Raw genomic sequence first — 15,187 nt, forward strand, 5'->3', positions numbered from 1 at the left:
GGAGATGCTGTGTCCCATCGCTCGTACGCCGACTATAACACCACGTTCAAACACTTAAATCTTGATAACCTGCCATTGTAGCAGCGGTAACGATCTAACATCTGCGCCGACCTCACAATGCTCCTCCATAGATGCCGATTTTGCGCATTTTGGGTCCAGTTGTCACGGACTCCTCATTGCTTCTTGGGTCTTCCGATTGGACAGACACCATCTTACAAGGTACTATCTTACAGGGTCCTCGCTCGCCGATTTGATGGTGATGAAATGGAATGAAATTAAAGAAACGGAAAACAGGCGATTATATCGTCAGACAAATATTTGTTCGCCGGCCGCGGTGGTCTAGCGGTTCTAGGCGCTCAGTCCGGAACCGAGGGACTGCTACGGTCGCAGGTTCGAATCCTGCCTCGGGCATGGATGTGTGTGATGCCCTTAGGTTAGTTAGGTTTAAGTAGTTCTAAGTTCTAGGGGACTGATGACCACAGATGTTAAGTCCCATAGTGCTCAGAGCCATTTGAACCATTTTGAAATATTTGTTCGGCGGAGGTTCGAGTCCTCCCTCGGGAATGGGTGTGTGTGTTTGTCCTTAGGATAATTTAGGTTAAGTAGTATGTAAGCTTAGGGAGTGATGAACTTAGCCGTTAAGTCCCATAAGATTTCACACACACAAATATTTGTTTTGTTGATTTGTTGATCTGGACGCAGTGTAAAGTAATATACACGCATGCCGCATAGCATTTTTTTTTTTTCTATTCCGTCAATATCGAAATAAAGGGATGATGCTAAACTTTTGTTGCTGTTCGTATACACTTGTAAATCACCAACCTCTAAAGAATCGAACTGCCACGTATAAAACAGTTTCGGAGCTCTGATTGCTTTACAAATGAGTTATGTGTTAAACATTTGATTTTAGCTTGTAAGCGAAAAAAAGTTTAAAGAAGATAAATGAGCTTAAAGTGTGTTGGAAGGCCATAACTGCTCTCATTATGTCGTGAATACAGTCTGTATGCAGAATGAAATTTTCACTTTGCGGCGGAGTGTGCGCTGGTATGGTGATATGATTTTTGCTTATAATCACTAAGGAGTCATCGTGATATATAGAGTCACAGGTGGAACATGTGTGGCAGCGGTGTGTGTCGTAACATCATGCAAAACCTGCGCAGAAACATGCATTAAACCCGAACTCAGTTGCTCGAGGCCGGGCCACTAATTCTCCACAACAATGGTCGTCCCCATATCGGTGATGTTGTAGCCCAGAAACTATCGAATACGAATGGCATGTGTTGCCGCATTCTCCCTGCAGTCCCGACATGTTCCCGAAGTTGAAAAAACCTGTCGTTATCTTTCTCTGGAACACCTTTCTACTGCCGTTATCCGCCAGCCGGTGTGGCCGAGCGGTTCTAGGCGCTTCAGTCTCGAACCGCGCGACCGCTACGGTTGCAGGTTCGAATCCTGCTTCGGGCATGGATGTGTGTGATGCCCTTAGGTTATTTAGGTTTAAGTAGTTCTAAGTTCTAGGGGACTGATGACCTCAGATGTTGTCCCATAGTGCTCAGAGCCATTTGAACCATTAAGCGTTACCAGAGCCATTCGAGAGACGAACAGAAGTGGTTTCCTGGATGGTATAATAGAGCTTCCGAGGGGCCAGGATTCATATTAAAGAAGCATGGAGACTATATTGAAGGACTGTAAAGAGATAATGAAAAAATAGACATGGAAGTAAGCCAGATGTTTATTATGCATGAAATGCCACTCATACGTCTGCAAGCTAGGAATGCAACAAGATAGTCGTGGTTGTCTTACTCTCTGACCTGGTTGGAACCTCAGTCACATGTCTGAGTACAGATTTCATGTCATGTTCGGAAACATCTGTACACAGGTGGCTTGGCCGAAGTGGTCCAATTACATGGCCTCCACGTTCACCTGATGTGACCCCACTGGAATTTTTCCTCTGCAATCGAATGAAGAGTTTCGTTTATGGGACTGCTGCAGAGACAGAAGATCTGGGGTTGCGAGCTGTGGTCGCTGCAGAGACGCCAGGTGTGACAGAACGTGTGTACCACAACGCCATTCGTAGGTACCATGTGTGCACCGAACTTGGTGGTCGCCTCATGGGACCCTACTTGTAGTGGATCAGAATCCTAACCCTCCTTTTAAACAGGAAAAGGCTAAATCCAATTGTAAACAACAATGTTTCTGAAAACTGGTTGAACTTGCTTTTTTTTTTTTTTCTTTGGCTATTAATAAGTTGAATTGTGAAATAAGTGATGCACTGGGTCACGCCTAATAAAATTCTTGTGAAATTATCGCATACCCAACATTTTTGCACATGGTTGTAGCATGGAAACGGTGCGCTGCCTGATATGCGCTCCAATCAGAAAAGTTGAGAATGTGGGTCTCAGAGAAATAGAACACCTTGGACGACTCGAGATAGCACGTACATATTCATAGTAGGCGTACATTAGCAGATACGATTAACATTTGAACAAAATGGTTCAAATGGCTCTGAGCACTATGGGACTTGACATCTATGGTCATCAGTCCCCTAGAACTTAGAACTACTTAAACCTAACTAACCTAAGGACATCACACAACACCCAGTCATCACGAGGCAGAGAAAATCCCAGACCCCGCTGGGAATCGAACCTGGGAACCCGGGCGTGGGAAGCGAGAACGCTTCCGCACGACCACGAGCTGCGGACTAACATTTGATCATCGGCCCGCGGATTCATGGTCAACATCGATATCGCAGTCCGAAAGAACAGATGCCATTGGTGACCATGCAGCTCTCTAGAATGAAATTACAATTAAATCAGTACCAGCAGCTGTTGACGGGCGCTGATATACATCATCGGGGGCAGTTGTAAATGTGTGGCCCGACCGGGACTCGAACCCGGGATCTCCTGCTTACATGGCAGACGTGTATCCATCTGAGACACCGAGGACAGAGAGGATAGTGCGACTACAGGGACTTATCCCCGCCACGCTCCCCGCGAGACCCACATTCTCAACTTATAGTCCACACACTAAATTCGTAGTGCCCCTGCCACGGCCGCCCGGAGTGGCCGAGCGGTTAAAGGCGCTACAGTCTGGAACCGCACGACCGCTACGTCGCAGGTTCGAATCCTGCCTCGGGCATGGATGTGTGTGATGTCCTTAGGTTAGTTAGGTTTAAGTATTTCTAAGTTCTAGCGGACTTATGACCACAGCTGTTAAGTCCCTTAGTGCTCAGAGCCATTTTTGTCGCCTGATAAACAAAGTAAGAGCCTACGGTATATCAGACCAGCTGCATGGCTGGATTGAAGAGTTTTTAGCAAACAGAACACAGCATGTTGTTCTCAATGGAGAGACGTCTACAGACGTTAAAGTAACCTCTGGAGTGCCACAGGGGAGTGTTATGGCACCATTGCTTTTCACAATATATATAAATGACCTAGTAGATAGTGTCGGAAGTTCCATGCGGCTTTTCGCGGATGATGCTGTAGTATACACAGAAGTTGCAGCATTAGAAAATTGCAGTGAAATGCAGGAAGATCTGCAGCGGATAGGCACTTGGTACAGTGAGTGGCAACTGACCCCTAACATAGACAAATGTAATGTATTGCGAATACATAGAAAGAAGTATCCCTTATTGTATGATTATATGATAGCGGAACAAACACTGGTAGCAGTTACTTCTGTAAAATATCTGGGAGTATGCGTGCGGAACGATTTGAAGTGGAATGATCATATAAAATTAATTGTTGGTAAGACGGGTGCCAGGTTGAGATTTATTCGGAGAGACCTTAGAAAATGTAGTCCATCAACAAAGGACCTATACTTGAGTATTGCTCATCAGTGTGGGATCCGTACCAGGTCGGGTTGACAGTGGGGATAGCGAAGATCCAAAGAAGAGCGGCGCGTTTCGTCACAGGGTTATTTGGTAACCGTGATAGCGTTACGGAGATGTTTAGCAAACTCGAGTGGCAGACTCTGCAAGAGAGGCGCTCTGCATCTCGGTGTAGCTTGCTTCCCAGGTTTCGAGAGGGTGCGTTTCTGGATGAGGTATCGAATATATTGCTTCCCCCTACTTATAGCTCCCGAGGAGATCACGAATGTAAAATTGGAGAGGTTCGAGCGCACACGGAGGCTTCTGTAATCGTTCTTCCTGCGAACGATACGCGATTGGAACAGGAAAGGGAGGTAATGACAGTGACACGTGAAGTGCCCTGCGCCACACACCGTTGGGTGATTTGCGGAGTATAAATGTATATGTAGAATCGCCTGAACTCTTACGGGACGCGGTGGATTGTCTGCCGTGAGTAATGGGTATAATGGCCAGGGGCACTACGAATGTAGTGTGTGCACAGAAAGTTGAGAACGTGGTCTCACGGGGAGCGTGCGGCGATAAGCCCCTGTAGTCGCACTTTCCTCTGTGCCGTCCGTGGCTCGGATGGATAGAGCGTCTGCCATGTAAACAGGAGATTGCGGGTTCGAGTCCCCGTCGGCGCACACATTTTCAACTGTCCCCGTTTGATGTACGAGGGCAGTTCAATAAGTAATGCAACACTTGTTTTTTCCTCGGCCAATTGTGGTTGAAAAAGCCGGAAATTTCTTGTGGAATATTTTCAAACATTCCCGCTTCGTCTCGTATAGGTTTCATTGACTTCCGACAGGTGGCAGCGCTGTACGGAGCTGTTAAAATGGTGTCTGTAAACGGATGTGAGTTGCAAACAACGGGCAGTGATCGAGTTTCTTTTGGGCGGAAAACCAGGGCATCTCAGATATTCATAGGCGCTTGCAGAATGTCTACGGTGATCTGGCAGTGGACAAAAAGCACGGTGAGTCGTTGGGCAAAGCGTGTGTCATCATCGCCGCAAGGTCAAGCAAGACTGTCTGATCTCCCGCGTGGCGGGCCGGCCGTGCACAGCTGTGACTCCTGCAATGGCGGAGCGTGCGAACACACTCGTTCGAGATGATCGACGGATCACCATCAAACAACTCAGTGCTCAACTTGACATCTCTGTTGGTAGTGCTGTCACAATTGTTCACCAGTTGGGATATTCAAAGGTTTGTTCCCGCTGGGTCCCTCGTTGTCTAAACGAACCCCATAAAGAGCAAAGGAGAACCATCTGTGCGGAATTGCTTGCTCGTCATTGTGGCTGAGGGTGACAATTTCTGGTCAAAGATTGTTAAAGGCGATGAAACATGGGTTCATCACTTCGAACCTGAAACAAAACGGCAATCAATGGAGTGGCGCCACACCCACTCCCCTACCAAGAAAAAGTTTAAAGCCATACCCTCAGCCGGTAAAGTCATGGTTACAGTCTTCTGGGACGCTGAAGGGTTATTCTGTTCGATGTGCATCCCCATGGTCAAACGATCAACTCTGAAGTGTATTGTGCTACTCTTCAGAAATTGAAGAAACGACCTTCAGCGTGTTCGTAGGCACAAAAATCTGAACGAACTTCTCCTTCTTCATGACAACGCAAGACCTCACACAAGTCTTCGCACCCGAGAGGAGCTCACAAAACTTCAGTGGGACTGTTCTTCCTCATGCACCCTACAGCCCCGATCTCGCACCGTCGGATTTCGATATGTTTGGCCCAATGAAGGACGCCATCCGTGGGAGGCACTACGCGGATGATGAAGAAGTTATTGATGCAGTACGACGTTGGCTCCGACATCGACCAGTGGAAAGGTACCGTGCAGGCATACAGGCCCTCATTTCAAGGTGGCGTAAGGCCGTAGCATTGAATGGAGATTACGTTGAAAAATAGTGTTGTGTAGCTAAAAGATTGGGAATAACCTGGTGTATTTCAATGCTGAATAAAACAACCCCTGTTTCAGAAAAAAATGTGGTTGCATTACTTATTGAACTGCCCCTCGTATATCAACGCCCGTCAGCAGCTAATGGTATTGATTTAAGTGTAATTTCATGGTTCATGGAAGGCCGTAAAACACGACGAGACGGGTCAGGTCGCGCCACCCAGACCACGAATCGAGAAGGTCGACACCTTATCCGAATGCCATTGCAGGCCAGGTAGGTCTTCATCCTGTTCGGCTCTGGTGGAACAGTTGTACCCATCGTACACTACCAGTGCGGCGCTGTTTATTACGGCATGTGTTACGTGCGAGTCCTCCGCCTCTCCGCCTACCTTTGGACGAATGTGCAGAAACAGTACTAGACGGCAATGGTGTATGAAACGACGTTACTGGGGACAGGATGGCACCAGACAGTATTCTAGGGCGATTCCAGGTTCTCTTTGTTTGAAATAATGACCGCATTTTGATTCGCTGCAGACATTAAGTTTCGTCCGCCTTGCGCACAGTCCCGTTTGTTAGAACAGCGTTTAATCCAGCGCGCAGTGATAAATACGAACCTTTTTGTCGAGATTATGGCACGACAGCGCTATTACGTAGCACAGTTTGTAGGGTGGGTTGATGGTTGAAGGGGCAGTGGTCGGGGGGGGGGGGGGGGGGGGGGTTGTCTGGCGGTGGTATCGCTTGACATCCCGACAAGGAAAGTTCTCTGTCCGTCGCTCAAAACACCTACACGCATCTAATTTGTCGATCGGTTGTTAACGTGTGTAGGGGTTCTGTATATGAGGCGCGTTTTAAAAAAATAAGTACCGTTTATAATGAAAAATGGCGTGCTAAGATATCTCAATAATTTTGTTTTTACATGAAAGCCTGTACCTTGATCTACGCACTGACGCCATTACAGTCTGATTCTTCCTTGTTTACGTTGTGTACTGAGTCTTTAAGATGCCTCCGATAATCGTGAGTCCCGAAGACTGTGAAGTACGCGCTGTTGCAAGATTTCTTAGTGCTAAAGGCCTAAAAGAGATCGATATTCATCGTGAGATCTGTGCAGTTTACGTATTAAAACATTGTGAGTGATGCAATGGTAAGAAAGTGGTTGAGAACATTTATAGATGGCTGCACAAATGAGCATGACAAACAACGGAGTAGGCGTCCTTCGGTCGTTCGTGCAAGTTTGGTGCAGGAAGTGGACAATAAGGTGAGATTTCCTCGTTGCGGGATGACTTTCCTAACGTTTCTCGTACTGTATTGTATGGCATTGTGACCGAGCACTCGAATTACCGAAAATTGGTGCGCACGTTGGGTACCGGAAAATGTTGACGGATGTGCACAAAACCAAACGTTTAGACAGTGCATTGACTTTCCTTCAGCGGTACCACAACGGACGGTGATGATTTCTTAAGCCAAATTGTTACGGACGATGAAACGTTGGTGCCTACGTCACACCAGAATCAAAGCAACAGTCCGTGGAAGTTGAGCAAGGGCATCGTTTTGCTGCAAGACAATGCCCGTCCGCATGTGGCGAATCAGACCAAAGATCTCATCACATCATTTCCGATGCGAAACTCTAGATCATCCTCGGTACAGCCCCGATCTTGGGTCCAGTGACTACCATCTGTTCCTGCACTTGAAGAAACACCTGGGCGGTCAGCGTCTTCAAGACGATGACGAAGTCAAAACAGTGGCGATGCAGTGGTTAACAAGTCAGGCGGCAGATTTCTATGAGGAGGGTATTCAGAAACTGGTACAACGTTATGACAAGTGCCTCAATATTGACGGAAATTATGTACAAAAGTAGATTAAGGTACAGGCTTTTCGTGTAAAAAATAGAATTATCGAGATATCTTTGCACGTCTTTTTTTTAATTTCAAAACGGTACTTACTTAAAAAACATGCCTCGTATGGACGACGATTGACTCCACAGATATTGTTACTGCACGCTTTATGCTGCTAGTTACGTACGATCTTTGCTTTGTTTACCTGCGGCAGTCAGTTCGGTGTTTGGCTCTCGTGAGGGTCGGTTGGGAAGAGGAGCTCTGCTCCACCACAGGGGGGGCGCACTCCAGCTGAAAGATGGCCGCCAAGACATGGAAGTTGACATTTCGCATAGTAGTCGGTAAGTCTTACGGTCGTTACGGGTTGTCTTGTGGTGACGTCATTTTATTCCTACACAGTAGGAAAAAAAAAAAACCTTGTTGTGGTGACAGATTGATCTTTAGCTTAGCCCGAGGCATAGTTCGCACTATACTCCAATAGTTTGGTTGTGAGTTGGGGCAGCTAACGAATGTTATAGTAAAAAGATGTGGGTGTCCCCACCAATGTTTTCCTTGTTACATTTGTATTTCGAAATTAAAATACGCTCAGAACATATTCAGTCGAAGTACAGGTTACCTAGGTCTGACGCATCGCTGTCGTATTTTTGTTGATTGTGTATTCCACACAACATAATAGCGATCTGCCCGCTACGATACGGAACGCGTCACTTTACTTTACAATTATTTTGAACTTTATCAGTGAAAAATATGCAACATAAGTGCTCTTGTCTTTATTGCTTGATGACTCAAAACAACATTCATTGCTGAGGCCTGCAAATTAAACGGAACGCAATTAATCGCTTTTCACTTTTGGACGTTTCGAGTAGATAATTTCTCGACTACATACGTTACAGTGTCTATTTTTAAGTGAATATTACGTTTTTGTACATGCTTGGTATTTTATCCGGATACATCTGCAGCCTCGCGCTTTCGTTTTGTGGTTCCTTTTCTGACTTTTCAGAAAATTAACTCCGTTTTTGCGTTTAGAAAACGCCAAATTTAGAAATCCAGGAGTTGCTCATTTTTGTTCTGTTATTCACAATAAATAAGCGCCATACTCAGATCATGATCACGTATCTTAGTTATTTTAACATCTTACGTGATAATATTTAAGCTGTGGTACCGAATAATGTAAAAATCGATCCTGTGTCACCGTCGTCAAGTAGTAATAAGACGTGTGATGTAAGAACCTGCTGCATTTAGTACTGTGTGTGTATTTACGTATGTAGTGTTACTCAAACTTGTTTGTTATTTGTTAATTGCTATTGGACATAACGCATACGGCAGTCTCAAAGGGTTTTTAACAATTACCTTTGGAACAGATAAATGAAATATGTGATGAGTACCATTATACAGCAACAATTAACAACCATATTCATTTTAAATGAAATTAGCCCTGCGATGTAAGATAATTTAAATGAACTCAATAGTATGAAGGGGCTGATAGTACAAAATGTACTTACTATATTACAGTGTTCCAGCTTTACTCCTAAATTTTTTTTTGTCCTTAAGTGTTATAATATATATAGTGTTAATACACTTTGAGGACTTTCGTTACTAAAGGAGTAGAAATTTTAGTTGGTAATTGATAATGGTAGGGACTTCACATTTCTCAAACTTGATATACATGGGTGTCCCATGAGCAATGATCAGTATTCGCTGATATGATAAGAACGGTCATTCAGAGCAGAAAATTCTATTAACATAGTCTAATGTGCACACTTTAAGAGTTGTTCAGCACTTCAGTATTGTAAAATACAATTCTTCGATTGCAATATCTTTGGTTCCCATACTTCAGAGGAAATAGTATGAACCTAAACTAGAATAACTGCGCAGTAACAACGGCTCTAAAAGGCATACCTTAAGAGTTAGGGGCGCTACTTCGAATCTACTCATAGCTCTTAAGCATTTTGGAGTCCATTTTTTACTAAGTTTTTTGCATCGAATAGTACTCCCTGTTCCCTTGCCCCACCCATCTCCTCCCACTGCCCCCCTCCCCACTCTCCCACTCACTCCCCCTTCCCCCCATTCTGCCTCCCTCGCTTGTTACCCCCATTCCTTACCTCTTCCCCCTCTCTTAGTACCCCCATTTCTGCCTCTCCCTCTCTTGGCACCCCCGTTTCTGCCTCTCCCTCTCTTGGTACCTCCATTTCTGCCTCTACCCCCGTTTTCTGCCTCTACCCCCGTTTCTGCCTCTCCCCCCCCCCCCCCCCATTTCTGCCCTCTCGCCCCCATTTCTGCCTCTCGCCCCCATTTCTGCCTCTCGCCCCCATTTCTGCCTCTCGCCCCCATTTCTCTGCCTCTCGCCCCCATTTCTGCCTCTCGCCCCCATTTCTGCCTCTCGCCCCCCATTTCTGCCTCTCGCCCCCATTTCTGCCTCTCCCCCCTCCCATTTCTGCCTCTCCCCCCTCCATTTCTGCCTCTCCCCCCTCCCATTTCTGCCTCTCCCCCCTCCCATTTCTGCCTCTCCCCCCCATTTCTGCCTCCCCCCCCCCCCGTTTCTGTGTTAGATTCAACAATAAGCCTTGTCTGGAAATACCAAATTAAATCTCCTGTTAATTTTTCATCTCGTGCTAATAGCAATGAAATTTGTTAATATCGAATATAAGTGTATTAAAGTCTTTCCTAGTGTAGCCGTTAATGAAAGAGAACACGATTAAGAGTGCAGGCAAGAATAGAACACATACTTTTCACATCTTGTGGTATACAAGGAACGTAAGAATGAGAATTGTAGAGCAACTATTGAAGAGATGCTCCCGTAATGACACGTTGATAATGATAAATCCTGCCTATTCTTCGAATATGGAGTGTCTAGGAAACCGGCTTTCTCTGATCGCTAGACAACATTCAAACAAATCGCATTAATGAGTTTTAGTACAAAATGAACAAATAAAATACTTCACTTTGTGTCGCACAGATGTGTCGCAAGCAAAGTGTGCCACACAAAATAAGAAATCTCTTCAGGATAACAGTTCCAAAGTCTGATACATAGAGGATTCAAGCGAAGAAATGAACTTTGACTTTTCTATGCAAGTCGCTAATCTTGAGGCTGTTCGACTGGGCCGCGACCGTTCGGGTGCGGTGCGTATGTTCTGTCCGCATAGTGGCCGCTGTTGTGGCGTTGTCATCCTGTAGAGCGATTGGTTGACCTTTTTTCACAGCCCCATCTGCTGAACTACCACTGTCCTACCGCCGTGACTTTCTCCTCAGCAGATACACACGCCGTTTGTCTTCCATGCGTGGCCACCCATCCTATGCCGCCTCCTTCGATGACTGCTTTGATCGCCAGTATGGGGGGGGGGGGGGGGCGTACCTCTTTCCTGTTACCTTTTGTGGTTTGCTTTCGGCCCTTGCTCCACACGCCATCTGCCACTCTCCCGGTGGGTGTGAAACCTTCACGACCTTGACTTCGTGCAGCGGTCCGTGTTCACGTTGGCCTTCATTCGCTTCCTGACACTACTCAAGCCTGGCTCTGTCGCCGTAAGTTTCACGACCTTCGCATGGAACTTCGCGATAGTAACTTTGTATACACTGACGGCTCTCGGACTGACCGTCGAGTCGTATGTGCCTTCGTCATTGGCGCCGACGTTTTTCGGTATCGGCTTCCAGAACAGAGCTCTTCGCTCTGTATCAGGCCATGCATTCGACACATGCGTCATCTGCTCCGACCATCTCAGTGCCCTTCAAAGCTTGTGTGTGCTGTACACCGTCCAACCCATAGTGCGACGGGTCCAGGATACCTGTCACTTGCTCACTCTTGATGGAGCCACTGTGATGTTCATGTGCGTCCCTGGTCCCTTTGGTCTTACAGGAAACGAAACTGCTGCCAAGACTGCAGTCCTCGTACCTCAGCCCGCTAGTCCTTCCATTCCCACTTACCATCTCTGTCTTGCCGTCTGTCAGCAGGTGGTATCTCCATTGGTCCTCCCTTCGTGGAAAAAAACTCTGGGAAATTAAACCTCTCCCAGAGGCTAGGACGACGTCCTCTCGGCCCTCTAGCCAAGAAGAGGTCAAGCTAGGTTGGATATCGGGCACTTCTTATCCGTCGCCATCTCTTAAGTGGTGCTCCGCCACTTTGGCCTCATTGCTCTCAGCTTTGGACTTTCCGCCATTTCCTGACGTAATGCCGCTTTTTTTTTAACCGCGTACTTTCCCATTTTGCCGTCTGAGTTATTGGCTGTTTTAGCGAACGACGCGCGGATTGTTTCACTTTTCATGCGTCGTAGCAGTATGGCGAAAGACATTTAATGTCGAGGACCTCTCTTTTTCTCATGACGTATCTTACGGACTACTACCTGCTTTTAGCTGCCTTTCCTTCCATCGATTGGGCGTAATGTGTAGTCGCTTTGAACTACTTTTTTTGCCTTGGTGTTCAGCGGTTCTGACTTGGGCACGTATGGCCCTAGTTGTTTTTGCACCGTAAAACAAAACAGAAACAATTGGGCCAAAAACATGGAAGTAGGCAGGTGCGAGGTCCGAACTGTAGGCTGGATGAGAAGGAACAGTCCACTGAAATTTTGTGAGCTGCATTCTGGTGCGCAGATTTGTGTGATCCGTCACGTTGTCGTGGAGAAGGAGAACTTCGTTTCCATTTTTGTGGTGACGAACACGCTGAAGTGGTATCTTAAATTTCCTGATGGTCGCACAGTGCACTTCAGAGTTTTATAGGTGTACCATGAAGGAGGACATCAAACAAACTCCAAAGTCGCAGAAGACCGTCGCCGTGACATTACCGGCAAACGTTGCTGCTTTGAACTTTTTCTTCCGGTTCGAAGTGACGAAACTCATGTTTCATCACCTGTGAGGACGTTCGACAAAAAATGGTCGCGATCAGCACCGTAACGCGCAAGCAGTTCCATACAGATGGTTCCTCGTTCGGCGATCAGCGAGTGCAGTCATCTCCATCTGGCCAGTTAAAAAATTGTTGACTAAGTTGTTGAGACCACCTTAGTCGCTTCTCAACGAGCAAAGTAATCACTTTCTGTAGATACTCATCTTTACCCACTGTTCCCCAGATATTTCGATATTTAAATTTTGTTACATGTTATTCTAATCTTACGAAGTTAGACGTTAAATATCACTACATAGCAATTTCAAATTTCCATTCAGAAAAAAATTCGCTGATGCTCGTGATGTAAAAAAAAACATCTCAGTAAAAATGAATTGGATTCACTATTTTCCAAATTAATTCATTTCACAATCACTTTTATCGTCTTTTACGAAGACATAAGCTGTTTTATGTCGGAACACCAGGTACAAACTACTGCCATGAGAGAAATTCAACATACACGGTTCTACAAGCGTGGCTATCACAAAAATTGACTGATATGGATCCCACTAATAATTAATCATATTTCATTTCGTTTTTCGTTTTGAAAGTTTTATATTAGACCTTAGCGTGCAAGAGCCAACGAGATTGCCTTTTGCACTCTACAAATGTTCCATGAGTGCCGCTCTGGTCACACGACACACGCCCAAGCGGTAGTCGAGTTCGTTCCATACATTGTGTAGCGTTGACATCCTGTTTCGTTTTTTTGGTCATCAGTCTACTGACTGGTTTGATGCGGCCCGCCACGAATTCCTTTCCTGTGCTAACCTCTTCATCTCAGAGTAGCACTTACAACCTACGTCCTCAATTATTTGCTTGACGTATTCCAATCTCTGTCTTCCTATACAGTTTTTGCCCTCTACAGCTCCCTCTAGTACCATGGAAGTCATTCCCTCATGTCTTAGAAGATGTCCCATCATCCTGTCCCTTCTCCTTATCAGTGTTTTCCACATATTCCTTTCCTCTCCGATTCTGCATAGAACCTCCTCATTCCTTACCTTATCAGTCCACCTAATTTTCAACATTCGTCTATAGCACCACATCTCAAATGCTTCGATTCTCTTCTGTTCCGGTTTTCCCACAGTCCATGTTTCACTACCATACAATGCTGTTCTCCAGACGTACATCCTCAGAAATTTCTTCCTCAAATTAAGGCCGGTATTTGATATTAGTAGACTTCTCTTGGCCAGAAATGCCTTTTTTGCCATAGCGAGTCTGCTTTTGATGTCCTCCTTGCTCCGTCCGTCATTGGTTATTTTACTGCCTAGGTAGCAGAATTCCTTAACTTCATTGACTTCGTAACCATCAATCCTGATGTTAAGTTTCTCGCTGTTCTCATTTCTGCTACTTCTCATTATCTTCGTCTTTCTCCGATTTACTCTCAAACCATACTGTGTACTCATTAGACTGTTCATTCCGTTCAGCAGATTATTTAATTCTTCTTCACTTTCACTCAGGATAGCAATGTCATCAGCGAATCGCATCATTCATATCCTTTCATCTTGTATTTTTATTCTACTCCTGAACCTTACTTTTATTTCCATCATTGCTTCCTCGATGTACAGATTTAAGATTAGGGGCGAAAGGCTACAGCCTTGTCTTACACCCTTGTTAATACGAGCACTTCGTTCTTGATCGTCCACTCTTATTATTCCCTCTTGGTTGTTGTACATATTGTATATGACCCGTCTCTCCCTATAGCTTACCCCTACTTTTTTCAGTCTCGAACAACTTGCACCATTTTATATTGTCGAACGCTTTTTCCAGGTCGACAAATTCTATGAAAGTGTCTTGATTTTTCTTTAGCCTTGCTTCCATTATTAGCCGTAACGTCAGAATTGCCTGTCTCGTCCCTTTACTTTTCCTAAAGCCAAACTGATCGTCACTTAACGCATGCTCAATTTTCTTTTCCATTCTTCTGTATATTATTCTTGTAAGCAGCTGTCCTGTTAACGACCATCAAAGCCGCGCTGATGCGTTCTCTTAGCTGTACCAGTGTTCTTGACAATTGGGGCACGTGAACAAAGTCCTTAATGTACCCACAAGGCCAACGGCCTTGCCGCAGTGAGAACACCGCTTCCCGTGGGGTCACTGAAGTTAAGCGCTGTCGGGCTAGGATAGCAATTGGATGGGTGACCGCCCGGTCTGCCAAGCGCTGTTGGCAAGCGGGGTACACTCAACCCCTGTGAGGCAAACTTGATTGAGAAGTAGCGGCTCCGGTCTCGTAAACCACATACGGCCAGGAGAATGGTGTACTGACTACATGCTCCTCCACGTATCCGAATGCAGTGACGCTTGTGTGCTAAGGATGACACGGCGGCCGGTCGGTACCGTTGGGCTTTCATGGCCCGTTCGGGCGAATTTTTTTTTTTCATAACGTGTACGGGTAACTTGCGGTGTCTTCTTCTTGCATGCACCCGTCAGCTCTTTGAAGTCTACTCCGGCAACAACAGCATAACGTACAATGTTGAATATCCTTTCGGCTGCGACTATGCCCCCTCATGAAACGCAGAACACAAACACGCACATTTGTGATTCTCAAAGAAAAATTAACATATTAGCCGGCCGGAGTGGCCTTCCGGTTCTAGGCGCTACAGTCTGGAACCGAACGACCGCTACGGTCGCAGGTTCGAATCCTGCCTCGGCCATGGATGTGTGTGATGTCCTTAGGTTAGTTAGGTTTAATTAGTTCTAAGTTCTAGGGGACTGATGACCTCAGAAGTTAAGTCGCATAGTACTCAGA

General features: G+C 45.8%; 1 pseudogene; it reads left to right on the top strand.

The window, feature by feature from the left end:
* The first annotated feature begins 14,490 nt into the window (after positions 1 to 14,490).
* LOC124719298 lies at positions 14,491 to 14,608 on the top strand (annotated as a pseudogene).
* The last annotated feature ends 579 nt before the right edge of the window (positions 14,609 to 15,187 follow it).

The sequence above is a fragment of the Schistocerca piceifrons genome, chromosome 10 (genome assembly GCF_021461385.2).
Source record: "Schistocerca piceifrons isolate TAMUIC-IGC-003096 chromosome 10, iqSchPice1.1, whole genome shotgun sequence".
NCBI lineage: Eukaryota > Metazoa > Arthropoda > Insecta > Orthoptera > Acrididae > Schistocerca > Schistocerca piceifrons.